The 15,000-nt window shown below is 40.1% G+C and overlaps 1 non-coding gene across 1 annotated transcript in view; it reads left to right on the forward strand.

The window, feature by feature from the left end:
• Positions 1-60, forward strand: part of Trnar-ucu (transfer RNA arginine (anticodon UCU)) — a 73-nt gene extending 13 nt beyond the window's left edge. The window contains exon 1 of the tRNA in view: positions 1-60. This exon is cut by the window's left edge and continues 13 nt beyond it. This is a non-coding gene — a tRNA (tRNA-Arg).
• The last annotated feature ends 14,940 nt before the right edge of the window (positions 61-15,000 follow it).

Raw genomic sequence — 15,000 nt, forward strand, 5'->3', positions numbered from 1 at the left:
AGTCGGTAGAGCGGCGGAGATCTAACCCGAAGGTCGTGGGTTCAATTCCCACCATGGTCAGAGTTTTTCTCTGTCCTTGTGTGGGCCCAGTTTCATCTGTAGGGCTAACGCTCACATGGTTCATATGGGATAGAAATCTAGTACTTCACGTTACACTACACTCTCTGCAGTTAATTCTGCATAAAATATAAGTGCTACACGGCCAACGTTTGTATAAATTAACGTAACCTTTCCTTGTACACCCTTCCAGTAGTTCTTCAGAACCTTGCAAATTAAGGTGTGTTTGCTACGACATTCACAGTTCGAAGTTGCGACTGCCAAGATCATTACAGTCAACGAAAAATGACTCAACAGGAAAGCTAACCATTTAAAAACTCTGACTTTAACCCTCCATCAATACAGAATTCGAAGTCAGACCTAATTGTATGTAGTTTGGCCAAATTGTGAAACAAGCATGTTCGGGTAATCTGCAAAGTATACATGCAGAACTCTCAGACTACAATTTATTTCACGGTTTACAAGTTCCTTTTTGATACAACTGTACATGTATATTTCATAGCAAAGTTGTCTTTTCTACCGTATTTAACGAGGAGGTCATTAACATATATTAACTGGCAATTTACACTTAGGTGCCCGTTGCTAGGCAGGACCGTTGGTTAATCACTAGGGTGTTAAACTCGAGAATGGTAATGTTGAATTCCGTTCTGGGGAAAGAGATTTCAATAAAAAAACCACCGGCCAATGATGTTGTTCGGTTTTGTGTCGATTTGAAATCGAAATTCCAGATTTGAAGAGCCAAACCCAGATTTCCCAATCGTCTCGCATCCTTTACGTATCTTTCACATGGGTTATGCTTCTCGCATAACGTTTCAGACAGAGTTTGCTCTCAATCAGCAATGTTCCTGTTTTCCGGATATCGCAACAGATTTTCCACGTCTTCAAGATCTCGTTCCTTTATTTCTTCGAACAGATCTTTCCAAGGAAAACGAAATAAAAATATCCATGCAGCGACAATAACTGTGGACGCTTGTAATGAGGTAACCAACATGTTGGACACGATATAGACACGCAACTGAGTAGATTGAACAACCGCAATTGCCACGGAGAAGCCAATGTAGGCAACCACCGTGACAATTTTTAACTTGGTAATCAATTTAGTATCCTTTTTCATCAGTATTAAAGTCGCCAAAAGCTGCAACCCACCAATTGATATTTTAAAAACACCGTAGCTTGCACCCACCGCTTTGCTGAAATCGAAGACAATCTCGTAACACACGACTTCCACCGATCCATTCAGGATTGCTGCGCTTGAGCAATCGATTGGAACATTGGAAAACATACGCGCTATATCCCAACGTTTGAACTCAAAACAATCTTTACTTTTCTCATCTGGGTCGCAATCGTAGCTGACGTTGATCAGTAAAAGGTAAAAGAACATTATCAATGTAAACGCAGCCAGTGTTAAGTACAACCAAGAAATGTTTGTCGTAATCTTGGACAGAAGCGCACTTCCCTCTCCGAGATTGGTATCTTTTACTTGCCATGTAGTCTGTCTATTTTCGTCCGTTTTCTTCTCAATTATGTTGGGAAAGGCGTATGCTGCGAGCCAGAGGGATGAATTTGGCACCTTGCGATTCAATATATACCAAGCGGAAATAAGGATCAAAACGATCATTGTAAGCGGTATTGCTAAAACCAAGCTATAGTAACCTGTATTCATGATGAGCTGGACTAAACCCAGTATAGTAGCTCCTCTAGATCTGTTATGCACAAGAAGTTTGGAATTTGTTAGTTCTAGAGGGGGGCGTTGGGATTTTCGGTTTTTTGGTTTTGACCATTGTTTAGCCCGGTTTTTCGGTTTTTGCACTGAAAAACTTCGGTTTTTGTGTCTGTTACGGTTTCCGGTTTTTCGTTATTTTATCATTATGCAAATAAAATTCTTTCCCGTAGTTTGTCAGCCGCAATTTTTTTTTATTCCCCTGGGTCTCCCGACACGACTTTTTTCTCTCATATGCTGGATATTGTGCGTCGAATATTTTGTCGCTGGACTTACTGAAGCCGATAGGGTCTAAACGTCCTCACGAGTGACCACGAGTGTGATTTAATCAAAATATCTCAGTGCTGTTGTTATGACGTCATTACGGAGTCATTTTCACCTTATTTCATCAAATAAGGACTTACTCACGAAAAGTGAAGTTATTTACTGTATAAACGAATAGCGGATGATTTGAAATGTATTGCGAAAAAAAAAATCCCATAGTTTTAATTGACTTTGCGTCTCCTTTTTTAACTCGCCCACCCTGTCTCTCTCTGTCTCTCTCTCTCTTTTGGAGCGTGATGATGTTTAAAAACTTGCATTGTGGACTATACATTGCAGATTGCATATGGAATGAAAGGAAACCCAAAATACTAGATAAGTTTAAAGCAATAGTCATAAATATCACATGACCATTTTATTTGGCTCTATTTTAACAACCCAATTAATGATGTCAGTGATCAACCCTTAGCTTTGGAAAATTCCATTCAACTTTCAAATGTGTTGCCGACGAGATGTCTGGACAAGTACTTCATTGAGTTTTGGCGTCGTAAACTCACTACTCCTAGCGTCATAGTAATAGTCCGGTCATTTTCATAGCTTATATATCCTTTGGGTTGTGAACAATTCGTATAAACAAGGCTGTGCTCTAAGGAAAATTTCACGGAGCCCTTCGGGCTCCCAAGAATTTCAGCTGGGGTGCCCAGCCCTCCAAGTTGGTCGCCCAAATTAATTAATTAATTAATTAATTAATTAATTAATTAATTATCTGAGATCAACAACGCAGCAAGATCTTCATCTGTCTCTCTCTCAACAAAATATTGCTGCTACCGCTCTGGTGATCGTCGAACTCGCTAGTGCAAGAAAAACCCGCAACCCGTCAACTTTTTCACGCCATACTTGAAAAAGACGAGAAAAGTGGCAATGCCACCGTTTATTTTCAGGTTTAAAAGTGAAAAAGTAATGATTGCGGCAGGTTTATGTGAAGACGTTTAAGTCTAATTCAGGTAAACCTTTTAGTTCGGTTGAAAATAAATTTTCAAAACGTGAATCAATGCCGCTTGATTCCCGTGGAGCTTTTGTGAAAACTGCCGTGAAACAATGAAACCACCGCGGCCCAAAAGCTATCAATTTTAATTTTTTGAGCAAGTCATCTTGATCTGGACGAAAATCATCGCTACAGGACAGAACTAAAGTATTTTTTCCTTATATTATCAGTAAAATGTTTAGTGGAATGATCTTTTTTGTGGATTCGGTCGAAGCGCCAGTCACGTTATTTGTTTAGGGCATGCAATGATTTGTCACGACACCAAAGACAACGCGGGATTGCTCTGTTTTTAAAACAACAACAAATCACATGATATCTTTCCCTTTTTTTATTTCGTTATTTCATATACTGGGGAAAAACAACCGTAACCTAAACATATTTTAGCCAAGCAGGCGCAGCAGCGAAAAATCGTACAAATATTAAATTTGCACAAACTGCGACTCCCGGGTTCATACAAAAATAAATTGCACCGCTTTGCCGTCCGCGCTTTAGCGCTGTCAGAGCAGCAGTAACAACTCTTTTTTTAAAACTATTACCAAGAAATGCCAAACTCCACGTTCCAAATTTAAAGCTACTTTTTGAGAAAGAATCGAAATTCGTGCGGCCGCCGGCCGTCACGTGGAAAGAGTCACAGATTTTGTTACATGTGAACGGCCTTTGAACCGATTGTTTCGTACGAAGAAAAAACCTTTTCTTAGGGGTTTCGTAAACTGTAACCACCAGCAAATTAAAATTTTTAGCCGCCTTATCTGCTCAAAATAGAATAAACGGAAGTGCCCGGCCGGGCGACCGGGTAATTTTTCTCACTCGCCCGAAGCCATTTGTTAGTCGCCTCAGGCGACCGGGCGCCGTTAGAGCACAGCCTTGATAAATATATTTTTATTAACACTATTTACTTTTTATTACACGTAATCTCTCCGTATGATTCCAAAAATACATACATTTTGCTGTAGTTATAGTTTTTTTCTTTTAATTTAATTGTCTTTTTGTTTTGTTTTTTTAATTATAGGACATATGCCGAGGAAAAATCTTTAGTCAGATGTCTCCCTTCCAATAGATACGCCAGGCGGTATTTGATGAAATGATGTGAATGTGACGTCATAGTAACAAAACGGAGATATTTTGATTCATTCTCACTCGTGGTCACCCGTAGCCACTCGTGGTCACCCGTGGTCACTCGTGGTCACTCGTGGTCACTTGTGGTCACTCATGGTCACTTTTAGACTTATCACTGAAGCCAGTGGAATTTAATTATTAGCATCTGAGAGAAAACAGTCGTGTCGGGTCACTGCCAGGGGAATAAAAGAATTTGCGGTTCACAACTACGGGAAAAATTTTTATTTGCATAATTAATGTTAATTCCTTGAAGGCTTGATAAATACAGTTACGATCGCGAACAGCCTACTAAGTACAAAGTCCTATTAACAGATAAAGGCGGCATGAACGCGCAAACGTTTGTTCACTACGGCTTTCATTCTCCCATCTTTCAACGCTTTCCGGCTTCGTGTGTTTTTGAAGTTTGTCAACACGAAGGAGGCGTGACTGTGATTGGACGACACGACTGAGACAATGCAGTAATGTCGGGAGACCCAGGGGAATAAAGAAAATTTCGGTTGACAAACTGCGGTCTGCCACCCCGGTACGGCTCAGTTTGTTATCAACGGTCGAAGCCGTGGCCACTTTGGTGACAAAGCACCGCATTCGAAAGCTGTTTTGTTGCAATATTCACCGCCTCACGTTGCTCGCAGGACTGCTATTGCGTTGATGATGGGTTGAGATGAAAGTTCAATCTTTGTCAAGTGATTTTGACGTGGAATTTTGACCGTGGGAACATTTTATCCAGGAATATTTGACTCAAATTGGTGGCTCCTAAGAAATTAGTCTCCGGCCTTGGGATTTTATTATAACCGTTGACAACCCAGAAATTGAAAAATGGCTCAAATCGCGTTGGATCTAGCTGTCGGATATGGAAAATAACCACACAGGAAGGAACCTATCCACAATGACGACAACTTCAGGCTTTTTAATTGAAATATTTTCAAATAATTATCTTCTTAAGCTTTTTATAGAGGTTCCCATACAAATCCTTAATGCGGAGCTGCGGGCGCGCCGAAGGCGTTCGCGCGCGGAGCACCATAGTTAAGAAAATATGGTAACCTATCGATGCGAGAAAATTTAAGCAATACAAAACGTTTTCCGTGTTTGCATAGCCTGATATAAACACGAGAGGGGTTGGGAGAATTCGAGACAAATATGCAAACCCGAGACGAAGTTGAGGGTTTGCATAACTGTCAAGAATTCTCTCAACCCCTCGAGTGTTTATATGAGGCTATGCAAACACAGGAAAAAAGTTTTATATTGCTTTTATAAAATATTTCTCAAAGCTAATTCAACAAATGAAGGAAAATGCTGGTTTTTTCAATTTTTGATCGAAACAGATTTTCTTGGCACACGCTCATATTTCCCACCAACCAATCAAATTACGCGTCTGACAATACATAACAAATAAAAAATTCGTGAGATGTCACAGCCGCGTTTACATACTCTCGTTTAAACACAGCTATTGACCAATGAGAGTGCGCAAACTATCCTAATTATTTTATAATAGGTTTTGGTCACCGTACGACCGTACGTCCGTCCACTCCTCCATAAACGTACACTGGGTTGCCTGTGGTACGTGTTACACAAAAACAGAAGGCACTGAATAGCCCTTTTCACGGTTAGTTTTTCTCATTTGCATTACAATATAATCTAGCATGTATGTGAGGCAATTTCGGGCTATTTCGTACTTTTAACCCGAATTTGCCTTGCATCCACGTTAGATTACATTGTAATGCAAATTACAAAAACTAACCGTGAAAAGGGCTGTTGGGTGATATTGAACTGCAGCGTTCCAGTCAATTCTTTCAAGTGGGGGGTCATTAAGACCATTTGAGGGGTCACCCAGGTGTCGTGCCAGCAGAGGCCCTTTGGCTCACACGTTCACACGTTTCATTATTTTGTAATAATCTGTCCCATTGTGAGGTCTTTTAGTTTTTTTAAGCTTTGGTAATAAATTCAGTTTAAAGATAACAAAACACGCTCTTGGGTAAAATTCACTCGTTTCTTCTTTAAGTAAATAGTCTGCAAAAAAAATAGCTGGAAATTGCTCTGACGGACGTTTTCCTGCACGTCATGCATTACTTGCAGTTGCACTAAGCAAAAGTTTATTGCATACTCTAAGGAAGGACTGAGGATGTTGTTTCCGCTTCATAATTCCTAGTCTTTTCAGTGTAATCTGATGCCAAATAAAACATTTTTTGGCTTTACGTTTGCACCAAATAATACCGTAAAAGATGGGAGTTAACAATAAAAGAGAAGACAAAAAGAAAAAAATAACATTGCTTTTGTGGTAGTGCACTGTAAGTGCAGTACACACTATGTCACCGGGTTGTAAGAGGGTAAGAGGGTAAGTCCGTGGTGACAATAGGCTCACAGCGCGTACATAAATCACTAAAATAAAAAGGCCTGTTGGAAGCTTAGCTTGCTTGAGTTTCAACAAAATGAGCGCCAAAATCGGCAGGAATTTGTGACGCTGATGAATAATAAAGCAGCTTCTATTTCCAAAACGATAAAATTACCTGGTGATAAATAACCTCGTCTAGGAGAGTAAATTTTTGACTTTGCAGACACAATGGTCAACCTCAAGAGTTAGGCGATTGTGATCTTTGTGTTAAATTCGCACAATCACGAGGTTGAGCGGCCATGTAATTGAAAATCTAAACACCTATGTTATACAAAAACAGACTTGCGAATTATCGCAAATCACAATGCTGACAAGCACAAAAGCAAAAGAAATGGTTGATATATATGAAGTTTTTTTACTATCTGAATGTTTGTGGGTTAGAGTAAGGCGATATATTCTTGAAAATCTTCGTGATAAAGGAGCTATGTCACGCAAATGATGTAATTTCATGACACTCAAAATTCGCAAAAAGAATGAGTTTAATATAAACAATCCTCGCACTAATAAGTCGTAGCAATAAATTGGATAAACCAGGAACTTAAAGAAGTCTTGTTGGCCTCCCAAATTAACTTCATTTTACACTATAATGGCAAAACAGTTATTTTTCTGAGGTTAAAAACTTGGCTACCTATTAATCATTTGTCTGAGAGAAAAAATTCCTGTCTCCTCGCGTATCACATTTCAACGCACGTATGCAAATTTGTTAAGCTCGAATATTACACAACTTGATGAATTCACAAAGGCCACCTTTTTCAGCGAAAAGTTTACTGAAACAAATAACAGATTTGCTATTAGAGACAAAAAGAAAAAACCCTTCCTATTTCATTGCGTGCGTGAAGACAAGAAACTAAATCGTGTCAAATTACCATACGCAACAAAATTAATTTCAAGATCAAAACCTTTCCTGAAGAATCTTGAATAATGAAGCACAAAATAGACGACAAGCTTTCCTTCAAATAATTCTTGGCTGTCAAATTTCCAATTATTTTTTTACCTGAAGACTGTGCAGAGTTGAATACAACTAAATACAAATAGCCAGATCAGAGATCACAGATCCAATTAAGGTGTTCGATTCCTTCCCTGTCTTTGTTGAACCCATAAGTTACAAGGGAATTTTCCATTAGGTTTAGTGTTGTACATAACAGCACACTTCGTAAAATATTAGAAATACAGCTCACTTTGATTACGGCTCGACGGGCGAAAGATTGTTGTCGATGTCCGTTATTTGTCGCTTTTAAGATTCCAGATATTTATTTTTCACCGCCTGTCTTGTTACCCCATTCACGTTCCATTCTTGAGCTCCATAATGGTATATATTGTTTAAAGACCCACCAAAACGCCAGTTGCGTTTCAATGACTTCGACGCCATTGCAGGTTAATTAAATGTTCTCCTGTGTCAACCAGAGAACTCTACGCATTTCCACTACCCTCTCAAACCTAACAAAATACGCACAGAAGACACTACTTTGCAGGGGAGTGACGGGAAAGACTTTTACCGACCCGGAAAAAAAAGACAAAAAAGAAAACCCAAAAAAAGAAATTCCACCCATTTTCCGACTGGGATTTTCATACTGGCAACCTAGTAATAATTTGCTACGCAGGCTAGAGTGTAACAAAAGACAGTTACGCCGGAAATCCCTATTAGCTATGCAAGGTTATCAGAGGTTAAAATGTGAGCAGTTTTCGAGTTTACATTCCTTTACTTTCTCATTACCTTGAACAAAGCCGTCACTGAAATTAGGGTATCAAGATGAAAACACAGAACAGTTTTCTTTATTGGTGTAAATGTGTTCTGAAGATAAAAACGAATTCACTGGCACCTTTCAAACTTTCATCAACGAGTTGACCACTGGTTTTACCATTGACTGTTTACAATTGAATTCGCTCGGAGAAGTTTACCTTTGAAAAAGCATGTCAAACACGTTCAGAACAACCACGATCAACCTTAAGTCAACTTTTCGATTGTATGCTCAATGAGAAATGACGAAATACACGCTTCGAATAATTCTTCTTCAGAACCGTGTAGATGAAGTGGTATTTGTTACGACGTTCGCATTGCCAAGATCATTTCAATCAACAAAAAATTACCCAACAGGAAAGCTAACCATTTAGAAACTCTGACTTTAACCCTCCATCATTACAGAATCAGAAGTCACACCTAATTACATGTCCTTAAATCAGTGCTCCATCAGGACCAAATTGTCAAAAAAGCCTGCTCGGGCAATCTGCAGAGTATACATGCGGCACTCACAGACTATATCTACATAGCAATTTTCAATAAACTTACAATAAGTTTCCTTGTGATACAACTATACATGTATATGTCATTGTCTTTTCTATGTATTTAACCAGGAGGACATTAACACAAACTGATAATTTACACTGGGGTTCCCGTTCCTTACGGTAGGGGTCTCTGCATCTGGATTGCCTTCTGACTCCCAAGTGAACAAACAAACGAAGAAACCCATTCTCGGAAAAGAGATTTCAAACAAAAAACAAACGGCGAATCGTGTGGTTTGATCTTTTATCGAGTTTAAATCGAAATATCCAGGTTTGAAGAACTAAAATCCAGATTTCTCAATCGAACGCATCCTTAAAGTATCTTGCACATCGGTGAAGCTTCTCGCATAACGTAAAAGTTTGCTCTCAGTCAGCAATGTTCCTGTTTTCCGGCTCTGGTGCCAGATTTTTCACACCTTCAACTTCTCGTTTATCCATTTTATCGATGAGATAATTCCAAGGAACAAGCAATGCAAAGATGATTGTAGCTGCAAAAATTATGAGTGCTTGAAATATGTTAACCAACGTGTTGGGCACGAGATGGACACGCAAATCGGTAAATTGAACAACTGAACCATAATCGCCACCAAGAAATCAATGCGGGCAACCACCGTGACAATACGCATCTTGGTAATCAATTTAGTATCCTTTTTCATCAGTATTAAAGCCGCCAAGAGCTGCAACCCACCGACTGATATTATAAAAACACAGTAGTTTGTACCCACCGCTTTGCTGAAATCGAAGACAATCTCGTAACACACGACCTCCACCGATCCAGTAAGGATTGCGGCGCTTGAGCAATCGATTGGAACATTGGAAAATATACGCGCTATATCCCAACGTTTGAACTCAAAACAATCTTTACTTTTCTCATCCGGGTCGCAATCGTAGCTGACGTTGATCAGTAAAAGGTGAAAGAACATTATCGATGTAACCACAGTTAGTGTTGAGAACAAAAAAGAAAACCTTTCCGTAAGCTTTTACAAAAGCGCACTTCCTTTTCTAAGATCGGTACCTTTTACTTGCCATGTAGTCAGTCCATTTGCGTCCGTTTTCTTCTCAATTATATTGGGAAAGGCGTATGCTGAGACCTAGTGGGGTAAATTTGGCACCTTGCGCTTCACTGAATGCCAAGCGGAAGTAAGGATCAAAGCGATCATTGCAAGAGTTATTACGATAACCAAGTTATAGTAGCTTTCATTCATGATGAGCTGGCGGCTAAACCCAGTACAGTAGCTTGTTCTTCCGGGGCAAAGGATGAGGCGAGCATTTCATACCAATTGTAGTCAGGTGACAGTTTGAGTGCATCGAACGTGAAATTGAAAGTTAAGTGCACCAATTAATTATTCGAGAGCAGTATTATGCGCTACTTCAGAGTTCTTTTGACAGATGGTCATCAAATGACGTAACCAATGACAATGTCTAAAATAGCGGAGTACATAAATTAGAAAACAAAGCGGTAAGTTTGAACAGAACCCTTACTCAACATGACACAACAGGTGTTAATTTTGGCGGGTAAATAAGGGTGTATAGTAACAATTGTGTGGCGCATCAATGTGTGTATATAGAATGGCGGTAAAGTAAACCTGGCTTGGAGTAGGAGCTCGAGCTGCATCCGGCAAAGCGGTCGATCAGTTAATGAAAAGACAAAAGGCGAACGACATAAAGACAAGAAGCCAATCATAGATACAGCAGATGACCTCGTTAAAAACCAATCAGAAACAACCATGACTTCATCGAAAACCAATGAAATCACGACAAAATAGAATTTTCAGCGGTTAAGGTCAAACCTTCGGAATATTCCAAACCAAATATTAACGCTGTCTTTTTGCAGGGTTTAAAGTCGGTCAAGCTTCAACTATAATTCAATGGTAGATCTTTTTTTTTTCAATCAAAAGCGATAATCCTTTCTTTACGCAAGTTTGGAATACTGATTTTCGATTTTATTTGCATAACGTTCAATTAGTTTATCAATGAATCATAGCATACGCTAACAAACTTTTACTGAATTAACAGAAAACGCTTGAAAGAAAGTTAGCGACAATGGTTCTAAAACTTGTTTAGAATCATTAGTGATTGTTTTCAAACGAGATGGGAGTATTTAGGATTTTGAATTTTGAATTTAGTTCAAGATTTTCTTAATTAGGATTTTGAGAATCGCTTAAGACCGTTGTATTGTGAAATGGAAATATTAAGTTTGATAAGGGGAATTTTAGTTGGTTTCATGTCTTATTTCAAATGGGTTCACGACATTTTCAGTGGTTGCGGTCGCATTAAAGAATTAACACTACTCTAGTGTTAAATCAAGTTCTATTTTTCAGTGTTCCCCTAGGGATTCAAAACATTAAAGAGTTGACACTAAAGTAGTGTCAACACTAGTGTTACACTGTGTTTCTCTCAAGTGCCACCTCAACCAGTAAAGCAGTGAACAAACAACATACATTTCGAACGCTTTATTGAATTTTTTTCTCTCAGAGTATTATCTTCATAGATGTAGAAGAAAGAAAAGAAGAAGAAATGACACAAATGTCTAAAGTTTGTTTAGCCGACTTTTCCTTCCAAGTTCACTGTGACAAATTAATCTTATGTGCGCGTCCCAAGTCACATACAGTGCTGATAAAATAACATTTTTTACCTATTATTATTATTATTATTATTATTATTGTTGTTGTTGTTGCTTTGATTATTATTTTAACTCTTTTTTTACATTTATTTTGCTTTAAACATCAAAGGGTTAATCATACAGTCCTAATAATGTTATGTCCTTGAAAACTGTACTTTATTATCAATGCTCAAACTTTGTCTTGTACGTATAGAAAATAATCCTAACTTGAAAATGTAACGTAAGTTACATTTATTGTCTCACTTTTTTGTCAGTGTGTTTATAGAAACGTTCTTGGTGCGCATTTATGATGATTACTTGTCCTCATTTTGCTTCTTTCTCAGTCATAACTATGAGTTAGCATTTGGGATCTCGATTGATGACGCATGCGATAGGCCACTTGGGATAATACTTTTTGTTTCTCCCCCCAAATTTTGCATAAGCATTGTTTTTGTTTTCTCTTGGAACCATTGTTAAGTCTCAAGAGAAACTGGAAATAATGCTTATGCAAAATTTGGGGGGACAAACAAGGAGCATTATGGTATTTTCTGAAGTGCCTATGGTCTTCAGTGGAGTCTCCTAGGAGGCTTTTATGTTTAAGGCGAATGGCTGGCCCCCCGGTAGGGTGAGTGCAATGGCCGCCAGACATAAGGACGAATCCGTCAAACACAACGGTTCACCTCAAACGGGGGTGCACCAACACGCCAACTTCGCCGGGGAATCGAACCCCGCCCCTACCAACAATTAACAAAAGACAAACACACAAACGAAGAATTGCACCTAGGAGATGCCTCGCTTGACTTACACTCCTAAATGACAATCCGACAAAAACAACAATAAGGACTCAAAAACAACTGGACAAACCAAAACAAGCACGACCCAGCACAAGGGCGAAAAGCGACCCATAAAAGGCCACCCGTCAACAGACTCATCCAACGCCAAGACGTTGGTTCACCCCAGAAAAACGGCCAGGGCACGCACACGCAACACAAAACCAGAACTTAAATATGAACAACCAAAGCATCATTTTGTAACGAAGCCACCACACCACGACCACCCCACTGACGGACAAAATAACGACGACGGCGGTCAGACCGGAAACGACGGAAAAACAAAGGGAGATTAAACCGAACCCGAGACTTCACAAGCTCCATAACGTCAACGGCCGAGGGACGAACACCCCTAAAACGAAAATCATTCCGAGCCCCCCAAATACAAAACTTGCAGACATTCAGCATATAAAGAAAAACCCGAGGAACCACAGACAACTCATCAGCCGAGAAACCAAAAAGCGCATGGAGAACCAAGATAGAAGGACAAAGAGGAGAAGCCAAGAACATAAGAGATTGAAGCCACGACAAAACACTGACAGCCAGAGGACAGTGAAAGAACAAATGTGAAAGAGACTCAACAGGGGCGGAACAAAAACAAGCCGTAGAAAGAGCATACCCAAAACCAGCAAGCCTCTCGGCCGTGTAAAGGACCCCGTGAGAAATTTTCCAACATAAATCAATAACGGGCCGATCCAAATCAAAAATGAAAAGCTGACGCCAAGTGCAAGACCAATGGAGAGAACCAAACAAAGGAAAGAATTTCTCCTCACAATGAGGAGAGACAGCATTCTCGGACAAAAGAAACAAATAAGCAGATTTCGTAGACATAGTAGAAATAGGACAAAAATCAATACCCGAACCAATACCCAAAGAAGACGCCGTAAGGGATCCTTCTCACGCCCGCCAAGCAGTCAACAGAGAACGATAAAACGGAGGCAGAGGATCCGGTAAAAAAACAAAGCGGAGCAGAAAAAACAAGATGCGGAGGAGCGGCAAGCCGGGAAGAAAACCAAAAAACCATGAAAGAGACCCAAGAGGACGGAGAAGAAACAAACCGACGAACCCACTGAACATGAAGAGCCATAACCTTACACTGAAAATCAACAACAGAGAAACCACCCAAACAAGAAGGCTGAACCACAACACGACAAGCGACCAAGTCCCGCTTACCGCTCCAGAAAAACTTAAAAATTAACGTATTTAATTCCACACTGACCCACCGGGGAACATGGATTAGAGAGGCCACGTACCACACACGGGAAAGGGCCAAGGCATTGATAACAAGTGCCTTGCCCTTATAAGATAACGATCGCTGACGCCAAGAGTTCAAAGCTTTTTCCACCGCGGTGATACGCGGCCTCCAATTGTCCTCCTCCAGATTGCCCGGACCCAGAAAAACCCCCAACACCTTCACCTTCACCGACGACCAAGTAATGTTAACCGGTGAGTCAGTGCGCCCATTCCAACAACCTAACCACAAACCTTCGCATTTACCATAATTTAATTTAGCCCCAGACCCCCTCTTGTACAAAGAATAAACATCAAAAACAGCCAAAATACCAGGAACAGAAGAAACAACCAGCGTAGTGTCATCAGCATAGGCAGAAACAACAGGCAAAGACGACGAAGAACCAGGAAGAGACAAACCAGAAATTAAACCACTAGAACGAATATTACAGGCAAGAACCTCGGCAACTAAAACATAAAGGAGGGGGGACAGGGGACATCCCTGCCTCACCCCACGAGATAACTTAAAAGAATTTGAAATATGACCATTAACATTAACACAACTACTCACATTATTGTAAAATAAATTAACCCACCCAACAAATGACTGCCCAAAACCCATAGCATATAAGGTAGAACGAAGGAACGTCCAATCAACCCTGTCGAATGCCTTTTCTTGATCAAGAGAAAGAAGAGCAGCAGGAGTAACAGAAGAAGAGCAAAAATCAACAACATCACGAAGAAAAGCAACATTTTCCCCCAATGAAACGGCCGGGAACACCACGAGACTGATCCTTATCAACAACCAAATGAATAACCTTAAGAAGACGAGCAGCAATAGACCGAGAAGCGATTTTGTAATCGACATTCAACAGGGAGATTGGACGCCAGTTTTTGGGATCGAGACGATCCCCTTTTTTAAACGATAAAGTAATGATACCTCGGCGCTGAGAGTGAGACAAAGAGCCTAAACCAAAAGCAGAATTCAAAACACAAACTAAATCAAAACCCAAAACATGCCAAAATTTTAAATAGAACTCCATGGGAAGGCCATCACAACCAGGAGCTTTACCATGGGCCATGCCCTGAAGAGCCGCAAAACACTCCTCCTGGCTGAGAAGACCTTCGCACACCTCACTATCATCATAAGGAAGAACTGAAGAAATGTTGGAAAGAAGCACAGCACGAGCATTAGAGTCACAAGGAGCAGCAGAGAAAAGATCCAAATAGAGAGAACGAAAAACATCACACAACCCATCCTTATCAGTAACCAAAGTACCATCACCAGCTCTCAGCGCCGAGATATTACGGTCAGTGCCGTTTTTCTTTTCGAGCCGGAAGAAATAGGCAGAGGAGGACTCACCCTCCTCCACCCACCTCGACCGGGCACGAACCTGAGCACCACGAGCAAGCTCAACATCCATAGCACGAAGACGAGACAAAGTAAAAAGGTAAACAGGAAGGAAAGAA

The sequence above is a fragment of the Montipora capricornis genome, chromosome 10 (assembly GCF_036669925.1).
Source record: "Montipora capricornis isolate CH-2021 chromosome 10, ASM3666992v2, whole genome shotgun sequence".
Lineage (NCBI taxonomy): Eukaryota > Metazoa > Cnidaria > Anthozoa > Scleractinia > Acroporidae > Montipora > Montipora capricornis.